We start from the raw sequence: 20,827 nt of genomic DNA, 5'->3' as shown, positions 1-20,827 counted from the left end.
TCTCTGGTAAATCTCCCATTTCTCGCTCTCCAATTAAAATCAGTAAGGCAGTCATCACTGCATATCGATAGATCAGTTGCTGTAAATGTGCCTTTTTGAAAGTGAAGATGCGTCGCCCCCAAATTCTCTCTTTGTGTGATGGACCACAGGCAGTTAGGTTCCTCTTTGATCGGTGATGATGCCGCCCAAAAGAGGGTTTTTTACTGCCCACATCTCCCAGAATAACAAAAGGGACGTGGTAGATGTCGGTTGAGAGATTTAAATTCATTAGCGTGGGAAGACCTCGCCAGGTGGTAGATAGATAAAGCATGCTGTATATCTTCTATGCAAATGGATCTGCATACCTATCTGTTGTAGTGCAGACTTGATACTTAGTGGATTTTGTTCGGTGCCATTACTGACGTACAAAACTACAGCCCCTGGGCTTCCTATATTTATGTTATAAGTGGAAGGATAGGAAGTATATTCGTACTCTCATGATCTGGGACAGTTATTATTTATTATTTACCAATCATGGTCTCCTTAAAATGAACTAGAATAGCGTTATGTATTTACACCAATAAACATAATTAATAGAGCTTTCATAATGATGGCAGTACCCATAATTTTTAAATAAACGAAACAAACACAGAAAAGAGAAATATCAGTAAGAAGGATTTTAGACCTAGAAATAAGAAAAACTATCTTCAATCATTTTTAACCCAAGTTATGTAATTCCTCTCGCATGAGGTATTCTGAAAAAAAAAATCTCTAATGTCTTCCCAAGGGCGAGGATCCTCTGATTTTTTTAAGAAGGTAGAAAAGGCATCCTCCCTAAAAATGCCATACCATTCTTGGCCCGAAATTGTAGACTTTTTCTTACTAATTCTCTATTTTTTTATTCCTTTTTCATTTTCACGATTTTCCGCGCCAGTCAGTGTGGCATTTGAGAGAGAGAGAGAGAGAGAGAGAGAGAGAGAGAGAGAGAGAGAGAGAGAGAGAGAGAGAGAGAGAGGAGCATAAGATTCAATTCTTACGTCAAGCCAGATATGTAATTATATTGCCCCTTCTTATATAAATTAGTTTTCTCTCATTCATATTTTTTTAATTTCGATATTTATGCTTTTAAATTTTTATTTTTTGTCATGGCTTGGAGTAAGAATGAGGATACCAAGAGTTCAAACGTAATAAATGTTATTTCCCTCTTTATTGGGTCATTATTATATTTACTTGAGTATTCATTTTCTCATTTTCATTGCTACTGTACTACGTCAAAGGAAGGTTTGAAAATCCGTGAAATAAACGAGCACAGAGAATATTTCTTATTCAGTGAAATATTTGTTCTGAGTGGCAATCCTCCTTTTCACTCAGTTATTTGTTGATACAGATGTCATGTCCTCAGGTGTATGTTTGCAAAGGTAATTTATATCCCAGACCTTTGTCGACAGCTGCGAAATCTCGGATTTATAAAGAGATTCAGGAATTGGGAAAAAGGAGGTGCGGAAAATTGTCTTCTCTCCTCTCTCTCTCTCTCTCTCTCCTCTCTCTCTCTCTCTCTCTCTCTCTCTCTCTCTCACATATTGGGACACGTCGTCATTTGTCTCCCCCTTTGACAAGACTGAATGAGAAGCATTTCATCTTGTCAACGTTCTCACATCTACATTTTTCCCCAGGTTCTCTTCCTAACTGTCTAAGAGGCCCCTTGTGCCTACTCTGCAGGTATCGTTTTGGTAAGTGTTCCATCGAGATTTGAGAATGACTATCTCTTCTCATAACCAGTGTAAGTGTTAGCAGATGCCGCAGGAAAGTTAGGTATTTTTTGAAAGCCTCATATATTTGTGATAGTGATAAAAATCGATGCAACCTTGTTCAGGCCATTCGTCGTTCATGTAGTAAAATGCCAGCGATTTATCTCTTCTAGATAGTTCGTGGTGGTTGTTTATGTTTCCTAATATGATCATTTTATAACTCGGACCATCGACGGACGGTCTCTTGTTCTGTCAATTTTTCCCAAGTTTTATTTTAATAGATATTTCACATTCTTAATTGACCCCTTATCCACGTTTTCTCACCGAGGGCAACCAGATTTGCTGAACAGAAGCACCGATGCGCTGTAAATATTCTGTGGATATTCTAAGTTCCAGAGGTCCTTCATTCCAAGGCTTCTAAGAATTATCAGTTTAATTAACTCAGGATTAGAATCTACAATAAGCCATATCATTGGGCCTAAACTAACCTATCATCCTTTATTCGGGGACTGGAGCAACATCCCTCTATAATTGTTAATTGCTGTCGGAACGAGTTTTGAATCCTATAGCCACAGTAACAAACAAGTATTAACTCTGTTGCGAGTAATGTTGGCTGCGAAGTTGGCAAATAATTATTACACATGTGCTAACAACATGCAGAGAGAGAGAGAGAGAGAGAGAGAGAGAGAGAGAGAGAGAGAGAGAGAGAACTCCTTACGGATATCTGATGATGGACAGCAACCTGATAAGGAATTATATATATATGTGTCTGTATGTGTATCAAATAATACACCTGAAAGGCATTATGGCTGGGGAATCTCACCTGAGAGAGAGAGAGAGAGAGAGAGAGAGAGAGAGAGAGAGAGAGAGAGAGAGAGAAGGGAGGAGGAAAATAGATTTAAAAAAAAATAGAGGGATGACGGTCGTGATACTTCTCAAAATCTTTCCATATTGACATCAACCATTGCTGGGTATCTGTAGGGGTTCCTTTCAGTCCCACAGGTAGGTAAGTATTAAAAAACCGTTTAATTAATTTTGAGAATATCGCACAGTAACTTAGATTTAATATGGTCCTAGAATAGTTGAGGGAGACAAGTGTTACGAAGCTTTGTCGGGGCAGGGCTTGAGTTCCGATAACTCATTTTGTTATTCCTCTTCATTTCTGGGTAGTTATGAAATTGGAGCATGGGCTTTCTCCCTCTCTACAGTCATGCAGTCAGTATGAAGATTAAGAGAGAGAGAGAGAGAGAGAGAGAGAGAGAGAGAGAGAGAGAGAGAGGACTTCAAATGAAGTCAAATACCTTTCTTTCATCTATAAATCAATACAATATCTCTCTCTTTTCATACCAAGTCACGAATTTTTTACATGCAATTTTTGTTCTGGGATTTGGAATGGGTAAATACATTTCTCAAACTTTTCAAACTGATGTGTCTGACTGAGGAAGATGGAAACTGAATGTCTGATTATTTGAGGAAAGAATTCTCGTATGGACCATCATTTTTCTCTCTCCTTTAACGGGTATAAGTTACTTTATTTAATTTATTTTATTTTTGCTTCAGATACGTTCAGCTCATTTTTGTTCGTGCATTATGATGAAATTACTTTGACAGCGGTGATAAGTATGTTTTCTTCAATGGCATTCATACAACTTGCTCAAACAAAGTTACTCCGTTGGGGGCGGGTTGGTGGGGGGTTGGCTATTTCCATAAGCGCACCGCATTTGTGCAGTGTGCCTCAGGCCCCTAGCTGCGACCCCTTTCGTTCTTTTTATTGTACTCCCTTTCCTCCATTTTACTGGTATTATGCCCCAATGTTTATTTTTAAATGAAATATGTTTTTATAAAATTCCTTGAAAACTTTATGGATGTGGCAGAGAAGACACTTCGCGCATGCGCTTGAATCGGAAGCGAGAAGAATGAAGATTCCCTATTTTTTCCCCTACTCAAACATATATCAATAAATAAACTCCTATAAACAACTTATAAGGCCTTTTATAACGTTTATTTACAGCAAGGGTACTTATTCCTTATAAGCGAATCTATCTTGATTCGCTCGATCTAAAGTTTGCGTGCCTTAAGACTTAACAACCAAACCTATTCCGTACAGCTTCTGTTTATTATCTTGAAAAAAAAATACAAAAAAAGGTTATCCGACCTCCAGCTCATTCGCGACGCGTGTAAGATTTTCCCCCTCACGGATAATTGTAAACATTATATTCCTAACTTAATGTAAAGCAGTCTTCGTTATTAATACTCATACTTAGTACTACTCATACTAACAACAAGGATCAAATAAAAAGGATGCAAATTAAACACGTTGATATATTCTCAGTTATAAGTGGAAACACAAATTAATTAACAGAAACATAGCCTCTAAATTCAGTACACCAAATAAATTCAAACGTGCTAAAATCTACGGTCAAATGGAGTGTTATTTCACAAATTAAAATTATAATAAATATGTTACATTTTATTAGAAATCATTTTTATGTACTGTTTAACATGTATATTATTTATTATTTACATTTTCATTCTAATAAATTAATCATAAATATCCTCTGCTAAAATTCCTGTATATTTAACTCAACTTAAAGTACCCTTTTCAGACCTTTTTAGGTTTTTCAACAGACCTTTCCCAACCCCAACAAGAACAAGAACAACAAAGTAGTTTGTAGGGTTACTCCCCGAGTAGGCGAAAAAAAAATCAGAAAATATTTCTTAAATGCTAAAATCTTGTTTTAATTCTTCATAAAAAATGCAAACGAGTAAAAACGAATGAATATCTGTTCAACCTGAATGGGTTCTAGTAGGAATCTTTCCAGGATATCGTCGAAACCGAAGTTATCTTATCTATTATATGCCTTCAGTTTTCCTGACAATAGCATTCTGATATGAGAACACGGGTTTTCAGAGCAGCTGCCGTCCCTATTACAGCTTTGGAAATATATTCGGGACTTTCAGCAAGAAGTTTTGGATTTAATATCTTTATTGGCTCAATCAAATATTGAACCGCTTCAACCGCTCGCGCTGGGGGGCTAAGACGTTGTCTTACTTGAATTCTACGGATATTGCGTGCTTGTTGGAATACACCCTGTAACTGCACGACCAGAACAGGCCATTTACCAAAGAGTTTTGTTCGAAAGTAAAGGGCAGATGTTATGGTGACTGAACACGCATGCACATACAAACAGTTATGCTTAAAGTGCATATAAACATCTGACTAAGTAAGTGTCATCTCAGTTAATGAAAATATAAATCCTTACTGAAACGGTCTTTTAGTAATTTTATGGGTTCATAATCTCCTGGATCTACTTACATATTTTTTTTTGTGTATTTTATATAAAAAAAAAAAATGCTTGAAATGTTTATCTAAAAGATGAGCTCAAGGTAGGTTGAGAAAGCTGGTGAGAATTTCCTTATAATGGCAGAAGTCAGACCTAATGCATGACATACTAGATTATACCACCATGATGATTATAGGAGTTACCAATTATCAACAGAATCATTACCGTTACATTGTAGAAAATGGCTGATAAGTTTAACTATTAAATTCAGATACATCATGTCAATCACGTATTCAGTCATTTATTGTCAACCGGACAAATACATTTCAGATAACATCTGTTATCTCTAGTTCATAAAACTGTATCAAAATACGCAGAAATAAAAATTATAATTTAATTTTATCATTAGATCGTCAGCATTGATTAGGGTGGCCACGTGGCCACTTCCAGTCTCACTTCCAGAGAGGGACTTTGATATATATATATATATATATAGTATATATATATATATATATATATATATATATATATATATATATATATATATATATATATGTTTTTTTTTTTTTTTGTGCGAAAATAGAGGAGCTGACGCCATCTATTGATAGGACGACGGCATTTTAATACGTGGGGGAGTAAGGATCTCAGATATTTGTTAAAATTCTATTTTTCTCATAAACAACAGAATCCAATCAACTGGAATATCTAGAGTACCATTTTACTAGAATAACGCTGCCTTATATGTAAATACCTTAACTTAATACAATGTCAATAAGATATTTATAATCTCAATAATATCAGGTGGAGATCAGTTTCACTCAGACCTAAAATTCCTTGTCCAAATTAGAGCCACGTAGATGCAGGACTGTCAACAAAAAAAGTAGGCATTCATGTGTTGTCATTGAGAAGTATGAAACGATTCTGTTGGAACATATAAGTATAAAAGACTAATATTCATTGTATATTCATTATAGCTTGTTAAATTTATAAATAAAGTGGTATATTTTCGTGGTTTATCTTCGTCTAAAACGTGGCACGTTGGCAATTCTGACAGCATCGAGTCCAAGGAATGTAAACAATACCAACAAAGAAGTAAGAACTTCGTCTCATCATGGAGAAATATACTACAACGATTGTCAGGACAGTTTAAAAGTGTAAGAAACAAATGTTTATTAGCTATTATTCCTAGCAAGTTAAATATTATTTAAAGTGGTAGATTGACAGCGGATTCCTTCTTTGAGAATGGGGTAGGTGGCAATTTCATCTCCGCCCTCTCCAAGGAGGGAAAATAACTCTTTTTAACTTTTTTAACTTTGACGTGCTAGTAGCTATAGAAGATTCACATCAACCGTGCATCTAATGTCGAGGCCAGTCCTTTTTTTTTTTTATTTACGTGCCTCGAGATTTCCAGACTTTTCTTCACCCGGTACTATTCCTCGGAAACTCGTGAATGCCCGTCTTTAAAACTTCTGTAATAAACATACCGGTATCTTCACTTCCCTTTTCACGCGATTAGGAGGACGCATTTTGCTTCCCGGAACGTGAAGGATTAATTACTTTCGTTTCATGAAAAAGAAGGAGATCCTGATTTTCTTCCCTTCTAGACTGAAGTTATCATAGCATCGTGGGTTAATACGCTTCGCTGTAAGACAAGCTGGCTCACTTTTTTCCCGATGAGAGAACGCGCACGCGCGCAGTCCCTTCAGTGAGAGCAGAATTTGAAACCTTAATAACCGCAGTTTTTATTCAATATATTTATTTATTTTTTTTCTACTTTACTTCCATTGTAAGAACACATCATTTCGTCATTATTATACGTCCAGAGAGTCGTCATCACGGAAGCTTGTGTGAAATGAGCCCACGTGATCGTGGTTTTGTCTTAAGTCAAGAGGAGATGAACGGAAAATACGAAATGATAATTTAATGATATAGTGAACATCGTCGTGAAGTAGTCCCGAATTAAAAGGAGGTACCTTTTCATCCTTACACCTTATTTTGCATCTTATTTATATGCACACACACAAAATATATATACATATATTAATTATATAATATATATATAATATATATATATATATATATATATATATATATATATATATATATATATATATATATAGTCTCAGTAATTGGGCGGCTACTTGGAAATCTTAGCTTGATGATGAATAATAGTGCCAAGACTAGGAAGAACATTCTTTAATATTACGAGCTTTCGAGGTTTAAAACCTCATCTTCAGGCTGAAAAAATGACAAGGATGAGAAATCACTAAAAATTACATTAAAATTAATTTGTCTGCATTTAAAAGCTTCAGTAAAAACATAAAATAAAACGAACATCACATACAAACTAAAAATTAAAAATTACGAAAAAACTAAAACAAAGCGCAAATCATACAAAAACAGAGATAAAAATAAAAATATATGAAAGGTAAACAAAGTACACTCAAAAATAAAATAGCTAACGACCCACTTTGTGTACCTACTATGAAACTATATGATAGCTATAGAATACCGGACGAGTTGTTGTTCAATTCCGGTTTCATTTTCTTAATAAACAGCGACTCTGAAATTAAAAGGTCCAGTCTATTTGAGCAAAAAGACAGTACTCTAAAATCTAGGTGAGTGAAAGGATGGTCCTGTGCTAAACTGTGATCCCTTATGGCAGAAAATGGTGGTTTAGAAGAGGAAACCTAGTTCTAACGGAAAGACCTCTGTGTTCCAAAATTCTGTGTCTAAGCCAGCGGGAACTGGATCCCACGTATCGCAGACCACACTGCGAACAGGTAAACAAGTAAACGACACTCGAATTAAGGTCCACAGGAAGAGCAGGCTTCTCCCTCAAAAGTGATCCTACAGTAAAAGGGTTAGTAAAACAAATCTGAAACTAACTTGAGGAAAACTATGCTTAAGTATTTCTTGTAACTTTTTTCGTACCAAGTAGCTACTATGACCAAGGAAAGGCAATTTAATATACTTTACATCTTTACTAGCAGTACTGTACACCGGTCTGGGACAAAATTTCTCATGTAGAAAATTTTTCAGAACTTTGTAAAAGACAAATACGGGATAAGAATTTTCGGAAAAATAATTCTGGAGGAAGACCATGTCTTGATGAAATAAATTAAAATCACAACAGACATTGTAAGCTGCGATTATTTCCATAGTACGTAGTTGAATTAAGGTTTTAAAACAACAACTTTGGTGAAAAACTAAGATAATTCAATCCCAAGCCAGTAAAAGTACTTTTCCTATAAACGGAAGTCTGAAATTTACCTCTATTTCTGTGTACCTGAACATCTAAAAATGACAACATATTATCCTGTTCTGTCTCACAAGTAAAAGAAATATTAGGATGACGAGAATTAAAATATTCTAAAAATAAATCCACGTGTGAACGTTCCCTAAACACAAGGAAAGTGGTCATCCACGTACCCTACGATAATAAACAAGGGTTTGAAAGCAACAAAGGGCATTCAGACATCCAAATCTTTTCACAATAACCCATGAAAACAATCTGCATATACAGGTCCAAGGGAATTTCCCATAGCAACACCATCTATTTGATTATATAATTTACTTTTGATGGTAAATTATATAATCAAATAGATGGTGTTGCTATGGGAAATTCCCTTGGACCTGTATATGCAGATTGTTTTCATGGGTATTGTGAAAAGATTTGGATGTCTGAATGCCCTGTTGCTTTCAAACCCTTGTATTATCGTAGGTACAGTTGGACACAGGTTTCCCTGGTACACCTTCTTGAGGGACTTCGAAAAATTATATGGTAACAGTGTTTACTGAGGGGGAGGGGGGAGGACTCTTCCTCTTTTAGCAAGGAGTTCCACCAGTAAGCTCTGGAATTCTTTCAGTGGGAGGAGTCATTAGGTATGGTTGGAGAAACACACACACACACACACACACTCACACGGAGTAAAAGAAAAAAAAAAGAAATCTGAGTAGGTTATATCACTGTAACTAAGATTACTGTCTCACTTTTAATATAATTTTGTTTATTAAGATTCCATTTAACTTTCGTCTAGGTCGTTATCTTACCACCGTGTCTGTTATTATATATCGGTCATATGCATTACGCAATACTTAAAATTGATAAAAATTTTAGAGTTATATTGTATTGGAGAGAATCACGAACATCATAACAGGATATTTTAACCTTATCACTAAGCCAAGTTTATAGTATCCGTTGCAGTGCGTTTCTTACCAATAATATCATAGGAAGCTATAAAGAGAAGCGCAGCAGCACTTCATTGAACATACCCAAACACTATGAACGTGTTGAAAGTGTCCGACACCTTAGCTCCTCTCTCTCTCTAGCTCTCTCTCTCTCTCATATCAGCTAATTTAAAGTGACATGTCATCTAGAAATACCACTGCGCTAAGTATGCAGTTTTGATATGTCATTAACACAGTCTAATCTTGACTAAAACTAATATATGCATATATATTTTTTCGGGGGGGGGGGGGGGAGGGGGGGGAGGGGGGGGGGGGGGTCTCGGGGATTGAGTTCTTGTTGTTAAGTCGTCTTACAGGTTTTGGAATTCTAAAATGTAATTCAAACTGACAAGCTTCTTGCTTTTGCTCTACCGATGTTGGGTTTGTATTCCCTCTTGAATATACAGTAGAGTTTATACCCTACACGCCGTTCATTACAATAATTATTACATGATATGGATAAAAAAACATATCTACTTGGCTTATATAATATATTAATTGTGATAAATGTTTTAAATGTCATACGGACAGAAATTCCTTTCGCTCTTATCATCATTCGTGTGAGGATAATAGACAGACGTCTCTCTTGTTAAACAGCCCCTTCAGTCATTTACCTGTCCATTGTGGAAAGAGCTATTTGGAGAAATGTAGTTTAATGATATTGTCCTAAGGTTATCTTTTTAGATAATTTTTAAAGAAAAAATCAGGATAGCGAAATTCCCTTTAGATTTTGAACTCCTTTAAAATATCAAATTCACCTTTCTTTCTAATAAATTATAATAATCATGACCATGAGGTAATCCAAATATACACACACACTCAATTTTTACATTTATTTTTAATATTAGTGAGAAATCCAGCCACCTTCCTTCTAGATCACCTCTTGCAATCTGTTAGGCATAGAAGATTCATGGTTTCTGACGATCTGTGGTCGATTGTGGAAGAGTTTCCATTGTGTTCCCAGAGGTTCATAAGTTTGATCTGGTCTCCTCTCCCTCTCAGATTCCCACATTTTACCAAATTAGCCTAAATATTCTCAGTGAGGTCATGTCTGTATCCTTTACTTGGCCAGCCAAGCAACTGCAGATCCTCTCGACCTTGAAACCATTCCTGGACTACTCTGGCCGTATGGATGGGGCAGCGGTCGTGAATGAAAATGACAGGAGCAGGCGGGGAGGAATAATTCCGCTGTTGAAGTGAAAGAAGTTAGCAATCATGAAGAATTTCAATGTATTTTTCACCAGTGAACCCCCACTCAATCCTGGTGATATCATCCATATAATATAAGAAGATCCAGCCCCACACGTTTACTGTGACATGCCCATTCCTGGCACCTCGTAAAATTTCTTCTGTAGTATGTGAAGGGAAAAAAAAAAAATCTCATTTTTAACAATTTACGCGTTGCTTTCCGTAATAGGGAAAATAATTCTATATCGTTTGGGGAAATAAAATGCTAAGTAACAACCCTTGCAATAAGTTAAGAATGTTTATTCATCTGCAAGGATTAATACTTATAATAGCATTAACTTTGATCTGCAACAGTCCGTTATGATATGATATCTTTTATTCAGTAAACAGGGCTTGTACTCTATATTATAAGTTTGTCTACGTGAGTTATTTATAACATTAATAATGCATTTGCTTAATGCCTGAAAGCTGGCCATAATAGAACTAATGAGGGGGTTTTCAATGAAGAATTTTTATTTTCACACTTCTCTTAGCAATATAATTCAATTAAAAAAAAAAAAAAAAAAAAACGGAAAATACATGGTTATTGCAAAATTATTATCTTTTGATTATAATATTACCCTTGCTTATAATTATTATAGGCTGACTGTTATTAATGATTATAGAAACTCACCTTATATTACTCGGTCTTCAGTTATGTATTCTGCCGTGACTTCTGCTAGTAAAAGACCTTTCGTCACTGCATACGACTCGAGACCAAAATTCCATAACCTCCCCCACAAACTGTTGAACAAAGGCAAGCCTATCACCACGATGCCGTTCGGCGAGAAATTCCTTCTTGGCATGAATTCTATGAGGTATTCCTGCCTCATGCAGACGTCTTCGCACCGTCATAGCCGAAACATTTAATACCAGATGTTCACAAATAGCAATAGTATTGGTAAAAGGGTCTTCTTATGCTGCTCGTCGAATGTCGTCGTTATCCTAACGGGTGGTCATTCGTGGTGGAGGTCTCGAACTGAAATAGGTAATTAACATGCAGATACCTAGATAATCAAGAATTAATTATAGCCTGTTTAATTATGGGAAACGCTATTTGGTATTCTGAAGTAAAGAGAAAGAATCACTATTAGAGTTCAACAGGACCAAAGCAACTGTAATTTAGGTTTCATAATTTCACGGGTTTATAAGGTTTATAGTTTAAAAAATTAATAAATAAATTAAATAAATAAATGCTATCCAAAGTCGGTCAATTTCCCAGTCTAAGCTTGCCTCCTTTTCCATTTATTTACTGTTGTAGGGGAGACGTCAAGATGCTGTGCAACAGCACGTATTGAAAGCCCACTTTCTCGTAGAGCGACGATCTGTGCCCGGAGAACTATATGTTGCTGTTCATTTGGAGACTATAACGAATACTACTAGCAGAGGACAGATAACCTATCAAAATTTATACAGCACCTTAGTCTAGCCATGATTGGGTGACAAACTTGTTAGCGTGTAATAGGGGTGCTGTAGCAGTGATATCGTTATCACTGAACAAAGTGATATATTAAATCACACGATTAGTGGGACTGATTGATTGGTTGGCTGTTACTGGCATTGCAACATCTCAGGTCATTACTGTCATTGATAACGTTTAAAATTCTGTATGTCTTCTAATGAAAAATTTTTAATTTTCTGTTTGAAACACTGTTTACTAAAGGTGGTGCTGTCCCTCCTTCTTAACGTGAATTCCACTAATCCACTTTCGAGCTGTTTTAGTGTATAAGAGGTTGGAGGATGCAAACTTGTAATAAGTATTTATCCTCATAGATGAATAGACAATTATCTTAATGCAGGGGTTGTTACTTAGCATTACATTTCCCCCTACCGATATATCATTATTTTCCCTGTTACAGTTCCTCGCTGGACGAGTGGTTTTCGCGCTCGGCTGCCAATTCGGTAGTCTGAAGTTCGAATCCCGGCTCGGCCAGCGCGGAATCGGAGGAATTTATTTCTGGTGATAGATATTCATTTCTCGATATAGTGTGGTTCGGATCTCACAATAAACTGTAGGTCCCGTTGCTAGGTGACCAATTGGTTCCTAGCCACGAAAAAAATATCTAATTCCTTCGGGCCAGCCCTAGGAGAGTTGTTAATCAGCCTCAGTGGTCTGGTAAAACTAAGATATACTTTCTTTCCTGTTCACGGAAAGCAACGCGTAAATTGTAAAAAAATTCAGATTGTTTCCTTCAGATAATACCAAGGAAACATTTACGAAGTGGCCAGGAGAGTGGCTTGTAGCCGTAAACGTGTGTCCTGGATTTCCTTACATGGTATATGTAATATCACCAAGACTGAAGGTTTTCATCAGTGAAAAATACGTTAAAATTCTTCAAGATTCTTTCTCCCTTCACTTCACCAGCGGAATTATCCTTTTCACTTAGTCCTGTCATTTTCATTCATGACAGCTGCCCCATCCATACGGCCAGAATAGTCCAGGAATGGTTTCAAGGTCGAGAGGATTTGAATTGGTTGATCTGGCCAAATAAGGGTGCAGACATGAACCCCATAGATCCGAGAAAGAATTAAGTCGATTGAAGATTGAACCAATTAATTCACAGGTGCCCGAGAGAGGCCGAAGTGCAGTGGAAAAATCACTGAATTTCTAATCAGTTTTCTCCCATGTATACATTAAAAAAAGATTATTTTTGTTTCCATTATTTTTATGCTTATCCATTTCGTATGAAGTAGCTACTGTCGCAATGTCTTATGTAATATAAGCAGGTTAGGGGTAATGACGTTTGCTTTATGTCTATTACAATTCGAATCATAATTACCTGACCTGTTATCGAATTACAATTACAAACTTCAATTACAAAAATGGGGAACAATATCAAATACGATCATTAGTATAATTTCACAATTGTAATCACAGCTACAAAATACATATAAAATTTAAATTTAATTCAATTACATTACATTTCGCACCACCCATTTCCTTAAACAAATGCAGATAGTTGCAAAGTGTTTATACTTGAGTTTAATGTCCTTGTTTTACAGTCAATTCTGCAACAATTGTAAGTTGTAACTTTTAATACCTTCAGTTACAAATACAAAACAAAAAAAAACATATCTAAAATATTTTAGAACTGCAGAAATTATCATTAAACATCCTATGATTTGCCTAAGTAAATTGTTAGTATGTTATTGTGTTGAAAATTATTATGCTGATTATAAGAAAATAATACTGAAATACAAAACTCTATAAATTGGAAAACATTCCGTGTTTTCGCCAAAACTTGTACAAAAAAAAAAAGGAAATAAATGGAATAAAAATTTTTTTAGAATTGGTAGCGGGTTTGTTAACATTCTCCCTTAATAATAATATAAATAAATTGGGTAGCGTACAAAAACATCATCTTATTGCATGTGGTTAAGATGAGTTCTCGAAAAGTAAGAGGGCTGCTCTAGGATAACAATTTCAAATGAAGTACTTTATTATTTGAACTTTTTCAGTTACAATTACAGATACCATTAAGTATAAATAAAAAACAAAACGCAATTACAGTTAACTTCAAAACGTGTAATTAAAAAACATTTCAGATAAATGACCAATTACTCCAAGCCTGAATAAAAAGGTAATGTTTAATTGTAATTGGTTAAAGCTCCCTTACTGTGGGTTTCACAGACAGTGCAGTCACGTTTTTGGGTCAATAAACCAACCCTGTAATGAAGGACTGGTATCAGTACGAGATTTTGCTATAAATTTTGCGCTATAATCAAGGCTTTAACTCTAATGAATGTTACGGTAAACAATGCTCAATTTTTATTTGTAACACAGAGCAAACTATAACCAGTACCTATTCAACCAATCTGTAGCAATAGGCGGGGCTCTCTCTTTGCTAAAAAAAAAAGGTGAAAAGTTGCGTGAACAAACGGATTTCTGCTACCATGCGACAGTTATGTTCCGGCCATCCGGCATTCTTTCTTCACCTTCGTAATACAAGCATATGGCTGATGCCCTGAGTCCACCAAATGAAGATGCGAAGGAGGTAAACCACAAACACAAGTATAACAGTAGCTTTACCATCAATCACAGTGTCTATCGTTCTACTACTCCACCATACATGCAGGATATCTCTCACTCTAATCTTTATAATCATTACTCCTAAACCCAAATCAATAGTCACTAAAGAAAGAAAAAAAAATTGACCCTCAAAATAAAAATAGTAATAGCTACTACTACTGCTGCTGCTACTGCTGCTGCTATTGCTGCTGATGCTAAGAATAATAGTAAAAAAAAAAAAAATACTATATCATGGCGTTATTATTATTAATAATTAATTATATTGTTCCCCTTGTTTCAACAGTAGAGCAAAAGTAAAATAATATCCATGCCTAAGGTAAGGTAGTACGGTCGGAATTTGCACATTTTCCAGTATTTGAACAAGTACCGTACGTACTTTGGTAAAAATTGTCATTGCGTAATTCCGTACCGTACACATAGGCTAAAATATCAACCGTACCGTACTGTACCGTACAATGCCAGCAACCGAGTGAATCGTTAGATATAAAACATTGTAAATTATTATTAGATTTAGATAGATGGATATACAAAAAAATCGTAACAAAAATATACTTAACTTAAATGAAGTAACATTCAGAGAGAGAGAGAGAGAGACGAGAGAGAGAATGGATGGGAGGAGAGGGTGAAGGAAGGAAGAGGAAGGGGGTGGGAAGTGGGGGGTGGAGGGAGAGGCGGGTAGGCGTTTTTTTAAAATTTTTTTTTTTCTTATACTGTCGTGTTCATATCCATTTCTGGCTAATCGAGGCCTTTTGCCTCTTCGTACAGGACAAGTGTCTATTCTTATAATTTGTGGATTCATGATTCTCTTCAAAAACGTTACACTACAGCAAAATCTCGTACTTATACGTAATCTTAGTTACAGAGAAACAAATAGGTTAGAGAATTCGCGAAACACTTTTACCGAGCTCATTTACGAAGCAGTGCTCAACGAGTATTCAGTTCTCAATGTAATTATTAAACAGGAACAATAATTACGTGAGCTTATATATTTAAACAGTAGTAACTTATTTCATACCATGGTGATTATGATCCCTATTGGCTAATCCTACAATCAAGGAACGAATGTAATGATATATGAAGCAATGTATTGTTTTACTCGACTCGAAACACAGTCTGAATCCCAACGGAGGTGAGGTCGTCAGCAGGATTTTTTAAATAGGTCAGACTTCATAACCACTCACCATGAATCGAAGGGACACAAATCTGGGCGTTGCGAGGACGAATTGTCACTTTACGCGAGGAGAGTGGGATGGAGAGAATGGGAACTTGAACGACTTGCGTAAGTTGTTTATGCTGAATAATTGGTGGATATGTTACATTGTTCAATGGGTTATATTTAATCTTGCCCGCACGCCCCCGGGGACCTCGGCGGGCCCAGTGGCACCCGCACCCGCCCACCCCCGGGGACCTCAGCGGGCCCAGTGGCCCGACCCGCCCCCGGGGACCTCGGCGGGCCGGGACAATGGCCCAGCCCGCCCAGGGGACCTCGGCGGGCCCAGTGGCCCGCCCACCCCGCCCAGGACCTGGCGGGCCCAGTGGCCCGCCCACCCCCCCCGGGAGGACCTCGGCGGGCCCAGTGGCCTTGGCCCGGCCCCGGGGAACCACCTCGGCGGGGCCAGTGGCACGCCCGCCCGGAGGGGACCCTCGGCGGGCCCAGTGGCCCGCAACCGCCCCGGGGAACCTCGGCGGGCCGACTGGCCGCCCGCCCCGGGGACCTCGGCGGGCCCAGTGGCCCGCCCGCCCCGGGGACCTCGGCGGGGCCCAGTGGACCCGCACCGCCCCGGGGGACCATCGGCGGGCCCAGTGGCCCGCCCGCCCCCTGGGGACCATCGGCTGGGCAGTGGCCCGCCCAGCCCCGCCCCCGGGGACCTCGGCGGGCCCCATGGCCGACTGGCCCCCGCGGGGGCCAACTAGGGGTCACCCCGCCCCGGGGGGACCTCGGCGGGCCGACTGGCCCGCCCGCCCCGGGGGGACCTCGGCGGGCCCAGTGGCCCGGCCCGCCCCCGGGGACCCCCTCGGCGGGCCCAGTGGCCCCGCCCGCCCCTTGGGGACCTCGGCGGGCCCAGTGGCCCGCCCGCCCCGGGGACCTAGGCGGGCCCAGTGGCACCCGACTGTCCCGGGGACCTCGGCGGGCCCAGTGGCCCGCCCGCCCCCGAGGGGACCTCGGCGGGCCGGACCGGCCCCGCCCGACCCCGGGGACCTCGGAGGGCCCAGTGGCCGCCCAGCCCCGGGGGACCTCGGCGGGCCGACTGGCCCGCCCCGCCCCGGGGACCTCGGCGGGCCCAGTGGCCCACCCGCCCCGGGGACCTTGGCGGCCCCAGTGGCCCACCGCCCGCACCGGGGACCCTCGCGGGCCATTGGCCCGCCCGCCCCGGGGACCTCTGGCGGGCCAGTGGCCCGCCGCCCCCGTGGGACCTCGACGGGCTGACTGGGGCCCCCGGCCCCACCCGCCGCCCCAGACCCCCCGGCCGGGGATCGGCGGCCCAGTGGCCCCGCCCCGCCCCGGGGACCTCGGCGGGACCCCAGTGGCCCTGCCCCACCCGCCCCGGGGACCTCGGCGGGCCCACTTGGTCCCGCCCGCCCCGGGGACCTCGGCGGGCCCACTGGGGGGGGGGGGGGGGGGGGGGGGCCCGCCCGCCCCGGGGGGGGGGGGGGGGGGGAACTCCGGCGATGGGCCCTGGGCCCCGCCCGCCGCGGGGATCTCCAGGCGGCGCCCAGTGGCCGCCCGCCCCCCCCGGGGATCTCGGCGGGCCCAGTGGCCCGCCCGCCCCGGGGACTCGGCGGGCCGGACTGGCCCGCCCGCCCCGAGGAACCTCGGCGGGCCGACTGGCCCGCCCGCCCCGGGGGACCTCGGCGGGCCCAGTGGCCCGCCCGCCCCGGGGGACCTCGGCGGGCCCAGTGGCCCGCCCGCCCCGGGGACCTCGGCGTGCCTCCTGGCCCGCCCGCCCCGGGGACCTCGGCGTGCCTCCTGGCCCCGCCCGCCCCGGGGACCTCGGCGTGACTCTGGCCCGCCCGCCCCCGGCCTCCTGGCCCGCCCGACCCCGGGGAACTCGGCGTGCCTCCTGGCCCGCCCGCCCCGGGGACCTCGGCGGGTGCCTCCTGGCCCGCCCGCCACCCCGGGGACCTCGGCGGGGGCCTCCTGGCACGCCCGCCCCGGGAGGGGGACCTTGGCGGGCCGACTGGCCCGCCCGCCCCCGGGACCTCTGCGAGCCTCCTGGCCCGCCCGCCCCGGGGACCTCGGCGAGCCTCCTGGCCCGCCCGCCCCGGGGATCTCGGCGGTCCTCCGGGCCCGCCCGCCCCTGGGTCCTCTGCGAGCCTCCTGGCCCGCCCGCCCCGGGGACCTCGGCGAGCCTCCTGGCCCGCCCGCCCCGGGGATCTCGGCGGTCCTCCTGGCTCGCCCGCCCCTAGGCGGTTCGGCGGGCTTTGCCCGCCGTCCCTGCATATACTTACCCTTTGCTTAGTCCTAGAACCAGAATATGCCACTGTATCCTTGCAAATCTCCTCAGGCTTCTCTCAATCCTTTCTCCTTCCTTGCTTTTTGGCACTCCCTGAATCTTCACTGGATCCTTTGCTCCTTCTCCTGGCACTCCACCAATCTTCCCTCAATTCTCTGCTCCTTTTTCTGCCACTCCAGAAATACACTCATTTTCCTCAACCTTTCTACAATCCCTCCATCTTCCTTTTCCCTTCAGGAATCAATAAAACTCTTAACAAAACATTTTCACTGATTTATTTTCCTCCAGCTTTCTTTTCCTTCAAACATTTAACACAAACTTATTATACATAAAACATCAAACTATTCATACACTAATCTTTCGAAACTTTCATCAATTAGTAACCTTTAGTTTTCCCAAAGCTAAAAGAAACTATTGCGGATCAATCTTAAGATCCAAACTAAAATTCATTCATTCATTCACATCCAATTTATGAAAAGAAGTCCTTTAAAACTCCACTTAAACTCGAATTATTATGTATGTAACAAGTATACTTCAAGAAATTATTGTGGTAATGAAAATTGCCATCTTTGTAAATAACCTTTATTTATTTCAATTCAAAACAAATTTCCATACAACAAACATTCTCTCATTTTCAAAATATGATCCGTCTTCGTGAGTCCACCTTAGGAATGGATCCTGCTATTCCTTGAAGCTGGGCACCTGCTCCGGCACTTTCCAATTGTCCTTCGTCAGGCATCTGTAACAATTCCCCTTCAGGTTCTTCCGCTTGCAAAATCAATTTCTCCTTCGCTCATCTCGTCTGTCGGGCCTCATCTCCCGCTGCCCTCCTTCAGTTCGTCCTGGACACCAGTCTTCCTCTCCACCGGATTGATTGCCGACCATTTCCTTCTTTCAAAAAAGGCATGTTAGCTCGTTCATCTTCAGCTACGCAACCTTATCTTCACGCTGGATTCCACCTTTTCCTTCGTCATGTCTTCCACTTCATTCTGCAGACGCTGCAACCTGACCTCCACGTTTTCCTGCCGGATTCTCGCTTTTCGCTCGCCTCCTTTTATTCTTCCGGATGAGCCTCGCCATCTGCGCCGCTTCTGCGGTCTTCACCTGCAGTCTCTTTCTCCTCGTCCTAGGAGTCTCTCTTGCCTTTCAACCTGGCATCGTTTCTCTGTCCAAATTCTTTTGTCTTGTCCATCAGATGCTGATTTTCTTCTGTTTCTTCAGGATTTTGTCTTCCAGCTGCTGTTTTTCCTTCTTCTCTTCATCGTTCTCCTTCAGCTTCCAGCGGTCGATCCTCTGTTGCAGCTGAAGAATTATCATGTCCAAGTTCACCTGCTGCTCTCTCTGGCACTCGATGGTGTCTCGCAAGGCCGCAATTCTCTCCTTCAGTTCCTTTTCCTTGGGCTGTTCTCCTCCATCATCAGTCGTCAGGAGGACCCTCACCAGTGCATCGGCATTCATCGTAAATAAGATGATTATTCCTGCCTTAAGACTTCTCTCCGTATTTCGAACATCTGGACAACAACGTCCCAACAACACCTGCTAACTGGAAGCCATCTCTGAAGTGTGGTACCCACGTCCATAATTCTCTCCTCTCTCCCTCGATTTTTTCTTTTTCGTTGTTTTATATATTCCACCAGAGATATTCGATTTATCAAAAACAATACAGGGAAATATTCTGGAAATATTTTAACTATGCCTTGTCTCTTGGTGTTTATAAATTGCTGAAATCTTTCTCAGGGATTTTTTGCAGTACGAATCTCATTTGTCTGATCTCTTACTTATATCAGTAACATTAAAAAATTACAAAAAAAAAAACACTTGCTGATATAAATAATTCAATTTACAAATCACTTGTCAATGCCAGTCGGGCTTATTATGTAATAACTACTAATAATTTCAGGTCTATTTTAAATGTATTATGTAAACAGAAATGAACTAGATTGAATAATTGTGTAACTACTAATTTTACTTCAACATAAATGACACAGAGGACAAGATATTGTCATTGAGAAAATTAACAGAGTACACTCCAATATAGCGGGGTGTGGGCATTATGATACAAAGCTTAGCTCATTCTCTCTCTCTCTCTCTCATGCCACCCTTTTGCAATGGCGGCATGCAGCTGCCCACGGCGATTTCGCGCATGTCCATTCCATGTTTATAGTTCCATGGTTATATACTAATCAAATTTAATCTCTCTCTCTCTCTCTCTCTTGAATAATGAAACGAATATGTTTCGAGACCATGTTAATTTCTTATTCGGGAGTTACATATTTACCATCTAAATACAGATGGTTAATCTCCCGCCTTCTCCGGTGGTCTGAAGTTCGATTCCCTGCTCTGCCAACGCGGAATCAGAGAAGTTTATTTCTGGTGATAGAAATACATTTCTCGATATAGTGTGGTTCGGATCCCACAATAAACTGTAGTCCAGTTGCTAGGTAACCAACTGGTTCCTAGCCACGTAAAAATATCTAATCCTTCGGGCCAGCCCTAGGAGAGCTGTTAATCAGCTCAGTGGTCTGGTTAAACTAAGATATACTTAACTTTTTCCCGTCTTCTCCACATCCAAGGACCAGTTAGTATAATATAATTAACCTCACATCAATTCACGCTCCGTGGACTTGAAGCTTTTAGATTTAAATCGTCGTTTCGTTTTTTATACTGAATTATCCCAAAATTCCCCACTGTGAGTAATTCAGTACTTCACTTTTCTTCAGTGACTCACTCCATTAGTTTGGCTGCTCTGTCTGTCACGATCCTTATGTGGAGACTAAACTACCTACAGTTTTTCTTTTGGAAATAGCTCACTGCATACACTACACTTTTTCTTGCATGTGTCTTCTTACCTACAGCTTTGCCTTCTGAGTAACT

The sequence above is a fragment of the Macrobrachium nipponense genome, chromosome 13, assembly GCF_015104395.2.
Source record: "Macrobrachium nipponense isolate FS-2020 chromosome 13, ASM1510439v2, whole genome shotgun sequence".
In the NCBI taxonomy this organism is placed as follows: Eukaryota; Metazoa; Arthropoda; class Malacostraca; order Decapoda; family Palaemonidae; genus Macrobrachium; species Macrobrachium nipponense.
This window is presented reverse-complemented; position numbering follows the sequence as displayed.